The sequence below is a fragment of the Equus caballus genome, chromosome 9 (assembly GCF_041296265.1).
Source record: "Equus caballus isolate H_3958 breed thoroughbred chromosome 9, TB-T2T, whole genome shotgun sequence".
Classification (NCBI taxonomy): domain Eukaryota; kingdom Metazoa; phylum Chordata; class Mammalia; order Perissodactyla; family Equidae; genus Equus; species Equus caballus.
In genome coordinates, this window is record NC_091692.1 from 6,664,235 (window position 1) to 6,682,521 (window position 18,287).

General features: G+C 44.5%; 1 protein-coding gene across 6 annotated transcripts in view; it reads left to right on the top strand.

The window, feature by feature from the left end:
- The first annotated feature begins 309 nt into the window (after positions 1-309).
- The window catches only part of PAG1 (phosphoprotein membrane anchor with glycosphingolipid microdomains 1), a 129,737-nt gene continuing 111,759 nt past the window's right edge, over positions 310-18,287 (top strand). For 3 of the 6 annotated variants that reach the window (XM_023648395.2, XM_023648393.2, XM_023648394.2), the window contains exon 1: positions 310-449. The gene's annotated coding sequence lies outside the window, so the exon portion shown is untranslated. Of the gene's footprint in view, positions 450-8,485; positions 8,539-18,287 lie in introns of those variants that run through there. The other 3 variants (XM_070221396.1, XM_070221395.1, XM_070221394.1) reach the window with 2 other exon arrangements.

Sequence of the window (18,287 nt, forward strand, 5' to 3'; positions counted from 1 at the left end):
CCTCCTCCCCCCTCCTCCCTCCGGGTGACGTGCCGCAGCGGGCCGGGCTCATGCGCACTGGCGCCCCGCGCCCGCCCGGCCGCCCGGCCTCGGCGGCTGTCATTCTCGCGGCGCGGCGGCGAGGGCGCTCTGCGGGCCGGCGGAGCCCGGCCGCCCGCGATGTGACCCGGCGCCCGGAGCGCGCTGCGGCTGTGCGGGTGCCAGCGCCTCGGCTCTGCGCTTGCCGCCGTCCTGCCGGGGCCGCGATCCCCGCCGAGCCCGAGCCCGAGCCGCGCGCGGGCGCTCGGAGCGCCGCCGTCCGGGGCCGCGCGCCGGTGCAGCCGCGCTCGCCGCCGCTGTCGCCGCCGCCGCCGGGCGCTGCGCCCTGCCCAGGTCCCCGCGCCGGGCACGGCGGAGCGAGGCGGCTGGGGCAGCACGGCCCCCCGAAGGCGCCCTGTCTCCGCGTCCCGGTAAGTTGACCGTAGTTTCCGAAGTTGCAGGGAGCCGGGGAAGGCGAGGCTGGTTTTCAGCATCTGCCTGTCGTGGGAAGAGGGGGCGGCCCCTCTCGGTCGCAGGGCTCCAGCTGCGGGAGTTCGGGTGCGGAGAGCGGCCGCGGCCGCGGGGAGAGGCTGCGGTCCGGGCGGGGGCTCCGGCCTCTGACGGCCGTGCCGGTGGCGATGTGCAGGGAGAGGACAGGTGCTCTCAGGGCATCTCGGCTGCTGCTGACGGCACATGCCCAGCTTCTTGACTCGGGGGGGGTGTGTGTTGGGGGGGTTGGGGGTGCGTGCAGAGTCTTGTCACCTTTATCCTAAGTCCTCAGGGGAGTGACTCCTGTCGTATTCCTGGATGCGGTGGATCTTTGGGGATGGAGCTAAGCCTTCCCTTCCCAGGCCTCCAAGCTTCCCGCGCATCCCACTTTGCTCTTCCTCTAGGCAGAAGTTGCCAACGTTTCCAATAATTGGATCCCAGTCCTTTAAGGGAAAAAACTTACACGTCAATCCAGCGTTTTGTGCTATAAGACAAATAAAATGAGAAATCCATTCTGTGTGTGTGATTTCATGCACTTGAAGAATGCGGGCTAGTCCTAAAGGAATAGGATTCAGAGGATGACACTTGTGTTTCCTTCGCCCTGACTGTCCTGCGCCTCTTATGTAAGCGCCCGTCGGGAGAACTCTGTCTCTGCAGTGGCTGCAGCTGTGGCTTTCCATTCTATTTGTGGAAGGTCCAGCTTGAACAGAATTTAATGAAAATGCTGACATGATATAGCGGCCTGTAGTCTGAAACAGAGTGCGCTCTTCAAATTGGAGAGTCTTGTCCTAATAGGGAGCATGCGGGGAAAAGCCCAGTATATTTTCCAAGGCAGCTTCAGGAATTAGACACATAAATCATGTTTTAAAATAGCGTGCATTGTGCAGAGAGCTTGCAGAGGGACCCCTTCTGAACACATCCCCTTTGTTTTAGAAAAAGTGGAAATTGTTCCTGCCTGACAATTGTTGAGAGTTAAAAGTCTGCAAGTGAAGTGTACCAATGGGCTTAATTATCTTAATAAAGAAAGAGCATGATTTATAGGTAGCTGTCCTGTCGCACTTTGAAGGATAGAATTCTTTAACCTTTCTTTCTTATTGGTCCCCTAGAGCTTCCTTTAAAGCAGAGCAATAGATTGTCATCACTGATATTTAATATTGGAGTTGATTAAATTTGTAAAAGGAATACTTTGAAATACCATACGGTACTGCAGTGACTGTTAAAACAGTGGACATTAGAAATAAGGAGAATATTCAGATTATTTGGTATAGAAGTCATTAATTTAACAAAACAGATGACATTAAGGCTGCCCTAATTTTTTAATTTGGACGTGTAATAATTGTTTAACCCAAAACTCAGGAGTGTATTTTAATGTAAGATTTATATAGGTCGTCTTGAGAGAAAAAGGACATTTATGTTATTCCAGCATATAGAACGAGATGAACTAGTTATAGGCACCTCATTTTAAAACGTGTCATAGTTTTTTAAAGAATTCTAAGCAAATACACAAAATGGTATTTCAAAGGTTGAAAAGGTAGTCAAGTCAACACATTGTGGTCGGTGAGACCATCCATTGCTGATCTTTACAAGAGATAAATCAAAGCATGAAATCTCCAACAAGTTGACCCCCAAAAGCACTTTTGCATCATTGTTACAAGGACAGACTGGGTAGCCCGGGCTGCCGGCTCTGGTACCATCTTTTTGAATCTGGGCAGGTTACCTAGACTGTGTGCCTCGGTGTCTTTATCTGTAAAATGGGAATAAGAGTAGCACCTACCTCCCTGGATTGTGGTGAGGACTAAATGAGTTCATAGACATGAAGCTGTTCAACCCGTGTCTGGCGTATCAGACTGTGTGACAGTATCATTGTTGTGGAAGGACACGCATCTTTGGATACTACAGACACTGAATGGCTGCCGACGGAGAAGAGAAGCAGTTCATGTGTATAATAGGAGTGAGGTACAAGTAATAATTGAACACCTCCCAGTGATGCAGACAGCTGGGGTTTGGCTTACTGTCTCCCTCGGTTCCTCGCTGGCGTGGGTGGCTTCATCTCCACTCTGGAGGTGAGGAAACTGAAGCTCCATGAGATCAAATAGTGGAAATCGGAGTTGAGATTTTAACCCATGTCTGTCTGTTTCGGATCTTTTTGATCGTGCCGCCTCGACTTGAAAGTGCTTTTTCCACCTATTCTTTAATCCTCATAATAACATAATGAAATAGGTGCGTCATCATCTTTCATTTATAGATGAGGAAATTCAAGTTAAGCATTAAGTTATGCAAAGTACTCAGCAGCATTCACAACATAGCTCTCCATGACCGGGAGCTATTATTATTGTCACATCGTTGGTAAATAACTTGCCTACCCTAGCAAGTGGCAGAGGCCCCAGCAGGTGAAGTGAGTTTTCCCCTTCAGTTTGAAGTGGCTTCAGTTGCTTTTCACTTCCCTATTCATATATGCCATGAGTCAAGAAAAAAAGTTGGTATGATGTCACAGTTCACCCCCGAGGACAGTGCTCCGCGGGCCGTTTCCTGCCTGCAGATGTAGCTGCAGCCATCCACGCAGCCTCGGAAACCACCACGAGCAGCAGTAACGGATCCACAGCCATCCCTGGGTGTGAATTCGGTCCCCACTGGGGAACTCCCAGAGGGAGGGAGAGGCCTTGCACTCTGGTGCATGTTGTACTGTGTATTCAGAAATGGAAATAATGTGTCCTCCACATTAAATAAGCGTGCTGCCTCGAGGCCTTAGTACCAGTGTTGTGGGAAGTAGCTTCCAGGGCCCTGGGTGAACAGTACTTTGTTAGAAGTCTGGTCCATAGGCTGTTGCACTTGTCACCTGACTTCCAGAGGTTGGGAATGCTTGAGAGGCCACGGCTCTTTTTGTGGCTTTCTCAGGTTACCGTCCAGATACCACATGGTGTTCCCACCCTTTGGTAAATATTTACTTTATTTTCTAAATAGTAAAATTTAATTACTGGATAAGGCACACAGGCAACAGACTGCTCACAGACTGATTTAGTATTTCATTCAACCTCTTAGCTAATGCGTCCTACCACTGAAAGGTACCCCAAGGCGGCTGTTCTAAGTTGGCTTTCCTTTTTTAAAATCAAAACTCTCTGGGCAGCCCAGTGGGATAGTGGTTAAGTTGGCACACTCTGCATCAGCAGCCCAGGGTTCGTGGGTTTGGATCCCAGGCACAGACCTACACACCGCTAATCAAGCCATGCTGTGGCAGCATCCCACATACAGAGGAAGATTGGCACAGATGTTAGCTCAGCAACAGTCTTCCTCAAGCAAAAAGAGGAAGATTAGCAACAGATGTTAGCTCAGGGCCAATCTTCCTCACCAAAAAAAATTATATATATATCAAAACTCTCTGTACAGCATAGTAACTGTAGTTAATAGCACTGTATTGCATATTTGAAACTTTCTAAGAGAGTAGATCTTAAAAGTTCTCATCACAAGTAACTGTATGTGGTGATGGATGGATGTTAACTAGATTTAATGTGGTGATCATTTTGCAGTATATACAAATAATGATTCCTTATGTTGTGTACCTGAAATTAATATAATGTTATATGTGGATTATATCTCAATTAAAAATAAAATTAAAACTCCCTGGGAGAGGGCCTTAGTGTGCCTGGGGACACAGTACCAGACACTGTGTGCCAAAAAAAGTCTTTGCCATCAGCTGAGTCTTTCCACAACTCTCTGAGATAGCTTCTATTTCAGTTTTATCCCTCCTTTTCAGCGTACAGATATTCCCTTTTAATCAGTACTTACATTTCAAATGCTCCTCTGTTTTTGGGTTATTCTGTAGTAAAATTTTCCCTGATCAATTTTTGCGACTTGAGCTGGGTCCATAATACACTTTTAACTAATTCTTCAGAACTTACATATAGTTCTGTTTTCTTTCTTGTCTGTGCTATCTATATATTGGCTTATCTGTGGCCACTTCTAAATCTCCAACTAGCTTTCCTCTGACAGCCAGCTTTCCCTTGCTGTCAACATGGACAAGAAATATAAGCTAATTTTAATATGGACGTAAGTGAGTGAAGATTGTTTCCTCTCCCCACTCATATCTACTATTTTGAATTATCTTCGCTTTGGGCTTGGGGAGTCAGGAGCTGATAATATTTCTATATCTCTTGTGTCATATGTCCGTGAGAGATGAGTTGGGGTGTTATAGAAATTTCTGTTATACAAGCAAGCAGTTCCTATACAACATGACAGAGATGGTCCCTCAAGGATGGGACATCGCTGAGTTGGAGACCTTGGGTGGGTTTAGGAGGAAGATGGCTCTGAGCATGATTTATCTGCCACATTTCTGGTCCTTACTGGTCGTGCTTTCTGGATAAGAATTGGAATGACTAGTGAACACGCAGCGCTTACCACGTGCTGTCTGCCCTGCTAAGAACTTTACATACAGAATTTACTTTAATCCTCGTAGTGACCTTATGTGATAGTTACTTTATTATCCTTTCTTTTGCAGAAGTAGAGACTGAGGGCCCAGGGTACATGTCAAAGGTTACACTAGTGAATTTTGGAGCCATGGCTGGAGCTCAGGGCCATCTGACGAGGCCGGGCCTCCTTACAGAGCATTCTCCTGCCTCCGATTTTGCAGCCTTCCTGATAGTTGGACTGTGTTGTGTAGGTGCTATATTTGTGCTTCTCAGGATAACTCTGTCTTGTCTCATGTGGTCCCCACAGTGACCCTGGGATAGGGCTGATGGGATGGTGGAGAGGCGGGTGCCCACCTTCTTGCCCAGGGCCAGCAGCTGACAATGACTGCACAGATAGTGTCATCTCCTTGTCTTTGTAGAGAAGAACTTCCTGTAAGTTCATGCAACGAGCTCAGAAAAGAACCCCACATGTTAGCATTGTGAAATAGGAAACACAGAGTCTCCAACTGATAATGGGACGCCCTGGAGACGCACGTTCCCTTTAGCTGTGTTTGGGGTCAGGGACTTGCGTTATTCTCTCGTTAAAGAAAGGGAAGTGCAGAGACCTGAGATTTTCTCGGGTGATTTAAAAAAAAAGATGTATTTAAATCACAAAAAGGTACCGGCCCCATGGCTGAGTGGTTACATTTGCACGCTCTCCTTTGGCATCCTGGGTTTCACCAGTTCAGATCCTGAGCATGGACCTACACACCGCTCATCAAGCCATGCTGTGGCAGCATCTCACGTAGAAGAACTAGAATGACCTATAACTAGGATGTACAACTATGTGCTGGGGCTTTGGGGAGAGGAAAAAAAGGGAAGATTAGCAAGAGATGTTAGCTCAGGGCCAATCTTCCTCACCAATAAAGCATACCTTTAAAGAAATAATAAAAATAAATCAAAAAGGTATCAGTAAGGAACATTACTCCAACAGTGTCATGTGTTATTCACAATGCGACTGTGGTTTTTAAAGTAAATGAATATGTCTGTCTAACAAGTAAGATTCAAGTGGGCTGTCTACAAATAGGAACGTTGTATCCGTCTTCTGTGTCTGTGCTATATTCTCAGGCCAGGACAAGTGCAGAGTAAAAGGACAGAAGTTAAAATGAACTGATAATATTTTCAAGACCCTCCCCTCCGCCCACCCCCCCATTTTTTAGTTTTATGGTGGAGCTGACATTTGTTCAATAAGTTCTTCGTATCCCTTGGGGTTTTAGTTATTCTTGTTATAAGACTTTAGCATATCGTGTTGATGTCCCAACCACTCCCCCTCCTTCATTTTATAAGACTGTACAATTTTCAAACCTGTGAGTGACTAAATACTTGTGAAAAATTCAATTTTCTTCAAGTAGCCTTCATTACAGAGGACAGGGAAATTTGGCCTAACTGGGGGCCTTTGCTTAAAATACAGGGCCCTTGAAACCCTCTGAACTTTACGAAGTAGGCAAGTAACGAAAAAAATGTTTTTTTTAATTGATCAGCAGTGGCTTTGTAGCTTCCTCTGCCATTTTGTAGAACCCAAACCCTACATACCACGTCATATGTTCATTCACAAGTGATCAGCTTCAACTGATGTTCTGAAAAGGTGCGACTGAGTCAGCAGTGCTGTCGTCTGTCGTTTTGGTCTTTGGGGAGCCCCAGGTAGCCTTTCTGTGCATTTATTCTCTGAGGAATGAACGGTGATCAGGGGAGTCCTCAGGCGTCATTGCATTTGTGGTTCCATCATTACTGTTAATGTTGCTTCTGCTCACTCCTGCCCTTTACCCCTAACTCTGCTCCTTCCTCCCTCACCCCCATTGTGGTTCAACCTGCTGAAGCTACTGGGAATCTTGAATGTCGAGGCAGCTCGTGTTGTAAGTCAGAGGCAATAAAACCACACAAGACAATGATTTTTCTTTTACTTAAAACAAAAAGCCAATCTGTCACATAGCTACACACAGGAACACCACAACCTCTGCATTCAGCACTTGGGAATTGCAGCCCAAGTGGCCTTATTATTTTGTCCCCGACACTTTCTAAGGAGAGCCGTGAACTTCTAATTCACATGTAATCCGTCACTGGCAGCTCGCACATTTGCCTGGAGTGATGTTTCCTCATTTATGCGTTCACCGGATATATAGTGATATGATACCAGGCATGTTGTTGGATGAAGAAACCTCGGGTGTAAGAAGATTCCTCTCACTGCCCTCCAAAATCTCAGTCCCATGAGGGGAAAAGATGCTGAGCAGCAGTTGCAACGAGTGCATAGAGGATGCCAAGCTCTGCCAGGGCCACCTGACTCCAAGGGATGACTTTCCCTTAGGACGTAGGGCTAGAGCTGAGTCTGGAAGAGCGAGTCAGCAGGGACTAGGCAGCTGAGGATGGGAGTGGGCTGGCAGAAACCATTCTGAGCAGAGGAACCAGGGAAGACAGTGCAGTGAAGGCACTAAAGACAGCCGAGCGTCTGTGGAACAGCTGGTCGTTCCATGTCGCTGGTGCACATCAGGGGCAGTGATGAGCCTGAAGATGGAGAGCAGAGGCTGGAGCCACTTTCAGGAGGGTCTTGTGAGCTGTATTTGGTCCAGGTGAAGTTGATCACTTTGGGGTGTTCTTTTAGAGTGATCGCTCTGGGTGTATGGTAGAGAATGGATGGGGTGTGAGGATGGGGGAGTGGAAAAGAGAAGTTGCGTAAAAAAACTCTTGAATCCTGGTGTGGATTTGAGGTCTGAACTGAGACTGATAGAGTTGGGAGAGGAGGAGGAGGGGAGAAGTAGGGAGGGCATGGTGACTTTAAGGATGACCCCCAGGTCTCTGGCTTGGGTAATTGAATGCACAGAGGTGCCACTGCTCATGATGGTGAATACAGAAGATGGCGCAGCGCGCAGGGGAAGATGACTAATTCAGGTGTGGATTTATGTAATGTGAGGCACCAGAGGGACCTCCAGGCTTGAGATTCAGTTGACAGTTGTTCCAGCCTGTGGTTCTGGAATTCAAGACAGAGGCTGAGCTGGAAATATAGGTTTGCAAGTCTTTGGTGTATTTGAAGTTGCTTTTGAGGTTGTGAGCTGCCAGGGAGAATGCGTGGAATGGAAAAAAAGATGAAGGCCAAGGTGGCAGGCAGAAGATGAGCAGATGGAATAGTAAGATTAAGTGAGAGCAGTTTTTGACAAGTCCTAGGACACAAAGTGGCAGAAGCCAGAGGCAAAGCGGAAGGAGCTGCTGGATGGAATGGGAGCCAGGTGACAAAAGGAAAGAAATAGAAAGGCAAGGCAGAGAGCAAAGGGACAGGTCTGACTGTTAAGTTGCTTGTGTCTACACAGATGATGGTGGCTATTTCTCATATAGATTTCAGTGCCTGTCAAAAAACATGAAGACCTACTATGTGGAAGATGAGTGGGGATGGAGGTAAGGGAAAGAAATAAGAAATAAAATCATGAATAAAGCATGATCCTGGGTCTCAAGCTGCCTATTGAATAGAATTGTCATTTCTCATTTTCCTTTTCCGTTAATTTCTCTCCTTCGTTGACAGCAGGACATGAGCACTTGGGAAAGTGGGAAGAATGGAAGAATCACTTTGTTGGTGCATAAGGTGCTTGGTTCTTCATAATGGGTATGTCTCGTTGTGTCATTGAATGAGCACACCAAAAGGGAAAGTGACAAATGTCGCATTATTTGACAGTTTACAAAAACTAAGCTTTTATCATGGCCATAGCATTTTCAGAGGATTTGGACCCTTGAACCAATCCTTTTATAGTTATTAATGAGCCTTTTGGCTCATTGGTTTATTTGAGATATGTTGAGGACAGTTTCCTATCATTTTCACTTGTCTTATAAAAACAGGCCTTGTTCTGTTATAGACAAACTGGAGTATTTGGGGATGATGGAAGTAATTGCCATGTGTTTTCGTTAATGTCATGCATTTCAGTCCTTTAATTTTGATCTAAAGGTAGAATTGCTCCCAGGATAGAGAAGAGGGAGCTGAGATAGAGGGTTCAGAAATCTGCTCGTTGATAGCACAGCTAGTAAATGGTAGAGCTGCGTTCTGACTTAAAATTGGGGATTCTTAGCACCCCACCATGTTCCCTGTGCCTTCATGAATAGCAACTAAGGAAAGATAAGGGGGTGAAATATTTAAGAGATTTTTTTTATTAGTCTTCTCAGGCACCAACCATAGAAACTGTGTTGGCCACAGTCTCTATATTTGATGGACCACAGGTTATTTATGCAAATATATGTGATTAAGTTAGATGAGGGGCAACTCTTATTTGACAAAATGAACATCTTTTTCTGTCATCTTAAAAACTTTTAAAAAGCATCTGTTATAAAACAAAAAGGATTCAATAGTTTAAACTGCAAAATTATTGTAGTTCGACTTGCTGTTGGTGATACAATGGAAATTTGTTTTCCAGTTGCTGCAATGTGAGAAGCATTCTGTGCATACATGTATGTGTGCATACATGTGAAATAAAAATCAGCCAAAGGAAGTTTAAACTGTTGTTTTTCTGTTTATACTATCCTTCTTGAATTCTCCAGATATGTTCTATGATGCAGCTTGCTATATCTTGCCAAAGTGGCTATTATGTTACTCATTTATTGCAAAAGTATTAAAGCATTTGTCTTTTTCTTAAGCAGTGTAAAATGATGCAGGATAAATCTAAAGGGTTAATTTTAGTTTTACAACTTGTCTTTTGGCTCCTGATATCCTAAAATTATGATTTACCTAATTTTGCTGCTGTTAGAGCAAGTGTTAGCTATTCATATACAGTAATGTTAGAATCATGAAATATGCATGGAATTTTATGGCTGTTTGAAAAATCTATGATGCTACATTTTCTTATTTTGCAAAAAATTTCTATGAGCCTTACTAACTGGCAATTTCCAGATGAAAGCAATTTCTAGCAAGTAGCAAAATGTTGGTGCTAGTGCTTATCCTAAAATCTCAATTTCAAGCTTCATGGGGCCAATTTGACGTTTTAGCTTTAGTAGGAAACGTTGAATCCAAAAGGGCTTATCCACTTGTGACATTGAGTTGGTTGATCTTTTGTTATAGGTGCTGATTTTTTTTTTTTTTTTTAAGATTTTATTTTTTCCTTTTTCTCCCCAAAGCCCCCGGTACATAGTTGTATATTCTTCGTTGTGGGTTCTTCTAGTTGTGGTATGTGGGACGCTGCCTCAGCGTGGTTTGATGAGCAGTGCCGTGTCCGCGCCCAGGATTCAAACCAACGAAACACTGGGCCGCCTGCAGCGGAGCGCGCGAACTTAACCACTGGGCCACAGGGCCAGCCCCTAGGTGCTGATTTTTTTAAATGACCATACATTTATAAATTTTTGAAAGTTTTATAAAAAGGTTAAGTAACTCTCTTAGTTCTAGTAATTATCGTTACACATCGTACATTGTGGTAGCCTCGCCTAGGATAGTTTAGAAATTATAATGTTTGCGTATGAAAATTTAAATAACAATATAAAGTAATATGGTATTTTATATATTTTTGCATTTTGTATTTATAATAGTATGTGAGGAAACGCAAATGAAGTAAAATGAAAATTAATTTGGCCATTTCATGCCTGATGTGTCCCAATGTCATCCAAATGCAAATATGATAATCCAGGGCACAGAGTTAGTAATCTGTTGAGGTGATCTGACAGTACTGTGTTTATTACTCACTACCAAGATGAAGAATTAAGCTGCATTTCCTACTAATGTTTCCATGAGTGTATATTTTAATATTATGTACTAGGAGTTTTCATTTTCTAAAAAGAGTAATTAAGTTTTCTTTACATCTTTTTTCTTCCTATTAAATTTTATTCAGAAACTTTTACGTTAGTGTATACTTGACATGATGGAACATGTCTAAATTAGTACTCTAATTTGAATACCATAATTATGTGTACAGTTAGGGCTTGATTGAATAGAGAGCTTTTGCATATTGTGTACGTTCTCTCTCTTAGCGGGTTTAGGAATTACCTGATTAATTTCAGAGTCCGAAACCTGCTTGTGTTGACCAGCAGGCACACAGAGAAAAATAAAAATATTTTTACAAACAATTTAAAAAGATATGCTTTCTTGGGGCTGGCCCCGTGGCCAAGTGGTTAAGTTCGCGCGCTCAGCTGCAGGCGGCCCAGTGTTTCGTTGGTTCGAATCCTGGGCGCGGACATGGCACTGCTCACCAAACCACGCTGAGGCAGTGTCCCACATGCCACAACTAGAAGGACCCACAACGAAGAATATACAACCATGTACTGGGGGGCTTTGGGGGAAAAAAGAAAAAAATAAAATCTTTAAAAAAAAAAAGATATGCTTTCTTTTCAGATGTTAGGAATTGACACGTAACTGCCTACTGTAGCTTTTTCTTATACGTCATAAATTTGTAAGAAATATAGAAGTAGTTGAAAACGAGAATGTCGTCATTTATCGTCATTTGATGTTGAGGTTAAAAGTGTACTTCTTTGTTTTCCTAAATAAAAAAGTTGCTTTGAAGTATTAGAAATCTTGATAAATATTTAAACATATTTGGATAGTGTCAAGAATATTTTTTCTTTGCTTTATTATGTAGTGGCCAGCTTGCCCAAAATGTGCATCTTGAACTTTAACGTCAGTGTGAAATGCTGAGTATCTCCAAGTAGAATTGAAGCGAAGAAGTGTGGAGTCTTGCTAAAAGCATATAATGCAAATAGCGGCTTTTCAGGCTTTGTGCTGGGATGTTTGGAACAGGATTGCTAAACATGATGGTTGTTGAGAAAAAACACTGAAGTATTAAGCGTACGCTTAATTTAATGGTTTCTGCCACCACAGTTCTTAACCCTTCCAACTGGCTGAGTGATTCGCTGATAGTAGCATGTCAGGACCTGAATTATTATAGATCTTTTCTTTTAATAAATATTCAATAGCATTTTCAGAATTGTTCTCCTAGATACAGTTCATAATAAACAGCCCCGCGCTGGCAATGAGCATGCTGCTTTTATAGCCATGGGCCATTTGGCATTTGGATCCTTGAGTATTTTCCCAGCTCCACCTGTCCTGAAAACTGTGTCTTGCATTAGATTAAGCCCTTTGTGTCTCTGCAGTTACAAGGAGGGTAAACAGAGGTTCTCTCTTTTTCTTCTCCCCATAATGTGCCAAGGCCTGTGGTCAGAGAATCATCATTTGCTAGTTGTGTGCTTTTTCTTTCTTGCCGTTCTCACCGGCTCCAGGAAGTGATAATGTGAAAAGTGTTGTTGGTTTGGTTTGATCTGTCTTATGCGCTTTCTGTTTAGAGCTGTGGTTCTCAACCAGGGGTGACTTTGACCCCCCAGGGGACATTTGGCAATGTCTGAAGACATTTTTGGTTGTCACAACTGGAAACGGGGCACTACCGGCAGGCATGTTGTGAGTAGAAGTCAGGGATGCTGTGACACATTCTACAGTGCACAAAACAGCCCTGCGCAGGGAAGAGCTATTAGGCTAAAATGGCAACAGTGCTGAGGTTGATCTAGAAGGTGGGGCATGTCTGTTTAATTTGCTTTCTGTTGTTCAAGCCAATGGAAATGTGATAAATGGTTCTGGTGAAGGAATCATTGCATTCAGTGTAATGATTCATTGAGTACCTACTGGGTCCTGAAAATACAGGGAAGACTGACCTAGTCCTGGCCCTCGGGACCTTACGCTCTCTTTGCAAGATGACTGATAAATAAAATACTGTTTGATGGGACACATGCTGTAATTAGAGAGGTGTGCATAACATGTTAAAATAGAAATAAATTCGATTTCATTTGCTAAGTACAGGGGAAGATCTCGAAAAAATCATGTTCTCTATCGAGCTGTAAAATTAGTCGTTTGTGAGTGAAATTTCTTATTTTCTCATAATAATCAGGAATGAGTCCCATTTATTGCCCATATCTTCCCCCATTTGAACTGGTATTAATTTGAAACATCAGGAAAAAAGAGGAGATGTTGCCATAAAAAGTATTGCTTTAGAAATTTAGGATATTGGTTTTTTAACATCCTCACTGAGGTGTAATTTACATGCTATAAGAGTCTTCTCTTTTAAGTGTACAATTCACTGATTTTTAGTAAACTTACAGAATTATGGAACTATCATCACAATCCAGTTTTAGGACTTTTCTGTCACCCCAAAAGATCCCTTGTGCCCATTGGTGGTCACTCCACATTCCCACTGCCAGCCTTTTGGCAAAATCTGTGGACATTTAATTGGGAATATTAATTTTTACAATAAAAATATAGTTTGAGATCTTTTTGAAGATCAGTGTCATGTTTATATTTGTCATATTACCTGTCCCAGACACACGCTACCATGCAGGTTGTCGTACTCTTAGTTTCCAAATTCTCAGACTAATAAAGTGGAAAATGTGGCGAAGGAGAAGCCTGATGTGGGAAAGCTACAAAAGGGTTAAATCTGGAGAACTCACCTGTCTGGGGAGTTGTGTCCTCGTCACAATCCCTTAGCCAGACCCTTTGGGGCCAAATGTCTTTCAGAATTCAGCTTTTAGAAAGGTAATACAGTTTATATACTGTATCTTATGGAATACTCCCATGGCATTCAAGAAACACAATAATTTCTGTAGCAAAGTGGATGAATATTCACGTTTAGTTGGATAGGAAAAAGACGAAATCACCTGATGTCAGGTCAGGTCAGTTTTTAGAGCAAATTCATTTGGTGGCAAAGTAACAAAGAAACTCTGTTTTCAGAACGTTTTGCATTTGAAAATTGTGGATAAAGGTTTGTAAATCTGTTCCAATGTCTCCCAGGATATTAAATGTGAAATAATTGTCCCATCCTCTTTCCAGCTCCCACGGCCCCATCTCCTCTGCCACATACACACTTCCTGTAAGTTAGCCATGGGTGTACTTGTCTTTCTTTCACTTCATTAGCTTCCCATCAGACTTGACAAAATGCCAAGTTAGCTGTTCCGTTTTGGTGGATGAAGGCCAAGTATGGATGTGTTATGGCCAGCCAGACCTACATTCTCTTGTGGTTTTGGTTTCACCTCTCTGCTATAGGCCTGGTTTATAGCCATGTTCATCTGCTCCAGCCCTCCTAGGCCCTAGGGCCCCGGAAGATGAAGACAGTTTTGTTGGGTCAAAAAGATGTCTTTGGAGAAAAATTCAAAGGTAATGCCAGCTGTCATTTCCAAGTAGCCCCAGATTCCTGCTTGCTAACCTTCACACCCATCCCATGTCTTGGGCAGTGAGACTAAACAGCTCTAGGAAGAGATGAAAACCAGAGTAAAGAATCCACTAGAGTAAATTTTCTTGAGATAAAGATATTTAGAATTCAAGAAAGATAAAGACATGGAGAAAATGGCACAGAGTTATTTACTGGACTCCCAACTTAGAAGTAAGACAGCTTCCCAAAGCGAGGCATTTCAGACTTGTTCCAAATTCTTAAAAATTCTCCATAATCATCTTATATAATTTGCCTAATGGTATTTGGCAAGCCTTGTTAGCCTTTTAACCATAAATTTCACATCTTTGTTAATTTCCAGATTCCGACCATGGGACTCAGATAATTGTAACTGTGTAGCAGTGAGTTTTAACTGCTTTTCCGTGGCATTCCTAGGGAGCTATAGGCCCGTCATGAATGTGAATGCATGTTTTGATCAATGTGTAAAACTTGCTTCAGTTGCAGGTGAGCATGCACTCTCTCGTGACCAGGTTACTTAGGCAGAACATGCTATGGATTGTGGTACCCATTTACGAGCAAGGGGACCCAATTTCTGCAAATCAAAGGAAAGAGAGTGTAGTGTTAACACCTGCATCAAAGAAAAGTTGTATGTTTATAGAGACATCCGAGAATTTTACCTTCTGAGGACTCAAAACATTGTCAAGGCGGTAATAAGTTCCCAAAGAGCAATGTGAGCCAGAGGTCAGCCGAGTGACTGCGGTCATAGTTCTGGATGTTTGATAGGCACTGGGGAGCATGTCTAGGGACTGTGTTGCTATTATTTGCAACCTCCTTTTTTAAAACTTCTTAATTGCTTTAAGTGTGACACCAGAATTTCCATCTAAAGGCGAACCATCAATGGGAGAAGACATTGAACCATGGCCTTTCAGCCGTCTGGGAGTGGAAGTATGCACCCCGCCCTTCCTATCCAGACTCGTCCGAGGTGTCTTAGTTGACACCTGCCTCCTACTCCAGCTCCAGCGGCAGCCTTCTCGCAGGTCTTGCAACCTCTTCGCAAGTATTTCCTCTCTCATCTCCCAACTTGAAAGAGCTGAACCTGCCGTGTCTTGGTTTTGCAACTGTCTTCTCTCTCCAAGTGTCTTCCTGAGTTTGCACACGTTTCTTCTCGTTACCACATTTCCTGTTGTGAAAGAGCTGACAGTCCACAGGGCCTCACCTGGTCACTGCTGCCACTCCCTTCCTCATTTAAATATGTCCCCCACCCACTCCGTGCTCCTTTCTCTCTCACCCGCTTTCTGGCCAGCTACCTTTAGAGCAGTGGCTCTCCATGCTGGCTGCATAGGAGCATTATCTGGGGAGGTTTAACCCTTAGTGATGCCCAGGGCCCGCCCCCAGTGATTCTGATTAACATGCCCTGGGGGGGCCTTGACTGTGGTGGTTTTTGAAAGCTTCCCCAGGTGATGCAGCCATCATCGCTGAGAACCACTAATTTAGAGGCGGGATACCTGTCTTGTAGTAGGTAGTAAGCCATTGTGGAAAGAGGAGCGGGGATGTTTGAAAAAGGATGGGAAGGAATTAAACAACCACAAGGCTCCCTCATTTCTCGGTTTACTTTCAGTTTCAGCTCAGGAGAATGGGTTTCTGTAAGTGGCACCTACACCCGCCCAGCTGGTGTGACAGCTTCTCCCCCTTGCACTGTGATCTTATCAGTAAATCCCAGGCATCCACGTGCCCCCAGCAGGCGAGAAACCATTTCAGGCGAAGCGTGTACTTATCTCCTCCTGAGCCTGGCCACCAGGGGCCTGATTGTCCTTTCCTAACTTGGGCCTCCTGCCTTGCAACCAACTCTTTCCATTTTTCCTTTCTGTAACGCTCTATAAGCCGAAGCCACGCGCCCTCTGTCCTCCTCTACTGTTAGCTCCCTTGAAACTCACTCGTCGTCCTGACACACACAGGAGAACCAGTAATGTTCCGACGTGGAGCTTTTCACTTTGCTTTTCCCTCGTGAGAAGGATGGGTGGCAGGGTCTTTGCCGGGAAACTAGTGTGCGGAGTCTAATTTTGCTGGATGAGCGGGAGAGGGGAGGCCACTGCTAAAATTGAATTGTCATCTATTCATAGTTTTCTTTTATTCTTAATATATCTTTGGGTCTCTGAAATCCTTGCTTACACAATGAAGAACTCAGAAGTTGGACAGAAATGCATTCAGAGAGCCCTCTTTCTAGAGCTTCTTCTCTAGAACCTCTGTGGTCAGAAGGCTCGTCTGTTTCCAGAAAGCAGCACAGGGCCTTCGATGTGCTTCGTTGTCCACAGCCTAGAGGGATGGACAACGCTGATACCATGAGCAAGTTTACAGAGCTCTCTGTTAGGGACATCGTGCTCCAAAGACAATCCTTTATTTATTTATTTATTTATTATTTATTTATTTCTTTTTTGAGGAAGATCAGCCCTGAGCTAACATCTGCTGCCAATCCTCCTCTTTTTGCTGAGGAAGACTGGCCCTGAGCTAACATCCATGCCCATCTTCCTCTACTTTATGTGTGGGACACCTACCACAGCATGGCGTGCCAAGCGATGCTGTGTCCGCACCCAGCATCCGAACCAGCAAACCCCGGGCTGCCGAAGCGGAATGTGCGAACGTAACTCCTGCACCACCAGGCTGGCCCCAATCCTTTTATTTTTAACTGTAAATAGGAAACTTTAAGTGAGGCGATTTTGGTATTAATAACAAGTATGAACAGCTGTTTCAAGGACATCCTGTGTGAAATTTATAGAAAATCCAGTTGTGCAAAACAAATAAAGAAGAAATTCTCCCCTTTACAAACTAGCATGGACGTAGAGGAATGATTTAAAGGCCGGCTTTCTTTAGTTTTATGGGGTCAGTTTACAGGAATTGTGTTTCTGTAACACTTTCCCCTGAGCACAGATATTGCACAAAGCAAATTCTGCCCCTCAGTCGTCCTGTTGCGTGGTAAGAAACGCAACTTTTGGGCCGGCCCAGTGGCACAGTGGTTAAGTGCACACGTTCCTCTTTGGTGGCCCGGGGTTCGATGGTTCACATCCTGGGTGTGGACATGGCACTGCTCATCCAGCCATGCTATGGTAGGCATCCCACATATAAAGTAGAGGAAGATGGGCACGGATGTTAGCTCAGGGCCAGTCTTCATCAGCAAAAAGAGGAGGATTGGTAGCAGATGTTAGCTCAGGGCTAATCTTCCTCAAAAAAAAAAAAAAAGGAAACGCAACTTTTCCATCAGTCAGCCTCATGCGTACAGTGTGAGAACCTTGCTGGGGCTGGCAGTGGTGTGTGCCAGTCGTTCATTAAGATGTTCACCCATGCAGCATACGTTTGTTGAGCTCCTGCTGTGTGCCGGGTGCTGTCGGAGGCAGTGGATAGAGCAGCACGCCAGCTGCCTACTCTCACTGTCTAGGGGGGACACAGCCACATCAACAAGGGAACATCAGCAGGTGTTGGGTTCTAGGCAGAGAAGTAAATATATTTATGTCATTGGGAGTGATGGGCAGTTGGGGAGAGCCCCCATGAAGAGGTGTCGTTTAAGCTGAAGTGTGAAGGAAACAACCCTGGCTGGCTGGAATTCAGAGACCAGCCCGGACAGAGCAGACTCAGGAGGTTGGAGGAGACAGGAGGGCGGAGAGTTGAGGCTGGGTGCTCTGGAGCAGGAAGCAGCGTGGCCAGATTTGTATCTCAGCAAGATCTCTTTGGATCAGGACAAAAGGTGAACTGGAACCAGAGACAGGGACACTGGGGCCTCGGGCTGGAGCCCAGATCCTGGAACCAGGGTCCCTGCTGAGAGCAGAACAGGCAGCATGCCCACTTGATGCTACAATGCTGATTGTGGGCTCCTCTTCTGTCCTCTGTCTAGACCTAGATTGGGCGTGACAGCCTGTTGAGGACGCCTGTCTTAATTCACTTGTTAAAATGCTTGTTACAAACGCCGATTTCCACACCCCATCCTGGTCTAGGGATGTGGAGCGGGGCCCAAGTCTTTATTAAACCTCCAGGTGTCTCCAGGATGCACAGAGTCCACGGACCAATTTTTGAGAAATATTGTGGCTAAGGACTGTGTTGCTATTTTAATATCCCACTTAATTCTCACAGCAACCCCGTAAAGATGTGTATTTTCCGTAGATTACGGATTAGGAAACAGGCTCAGTGTGATTAAGCATCTGGCCCAATGTCGCGCGGCTGCTGCATGTTACAACTGGCAAAGCAGTGT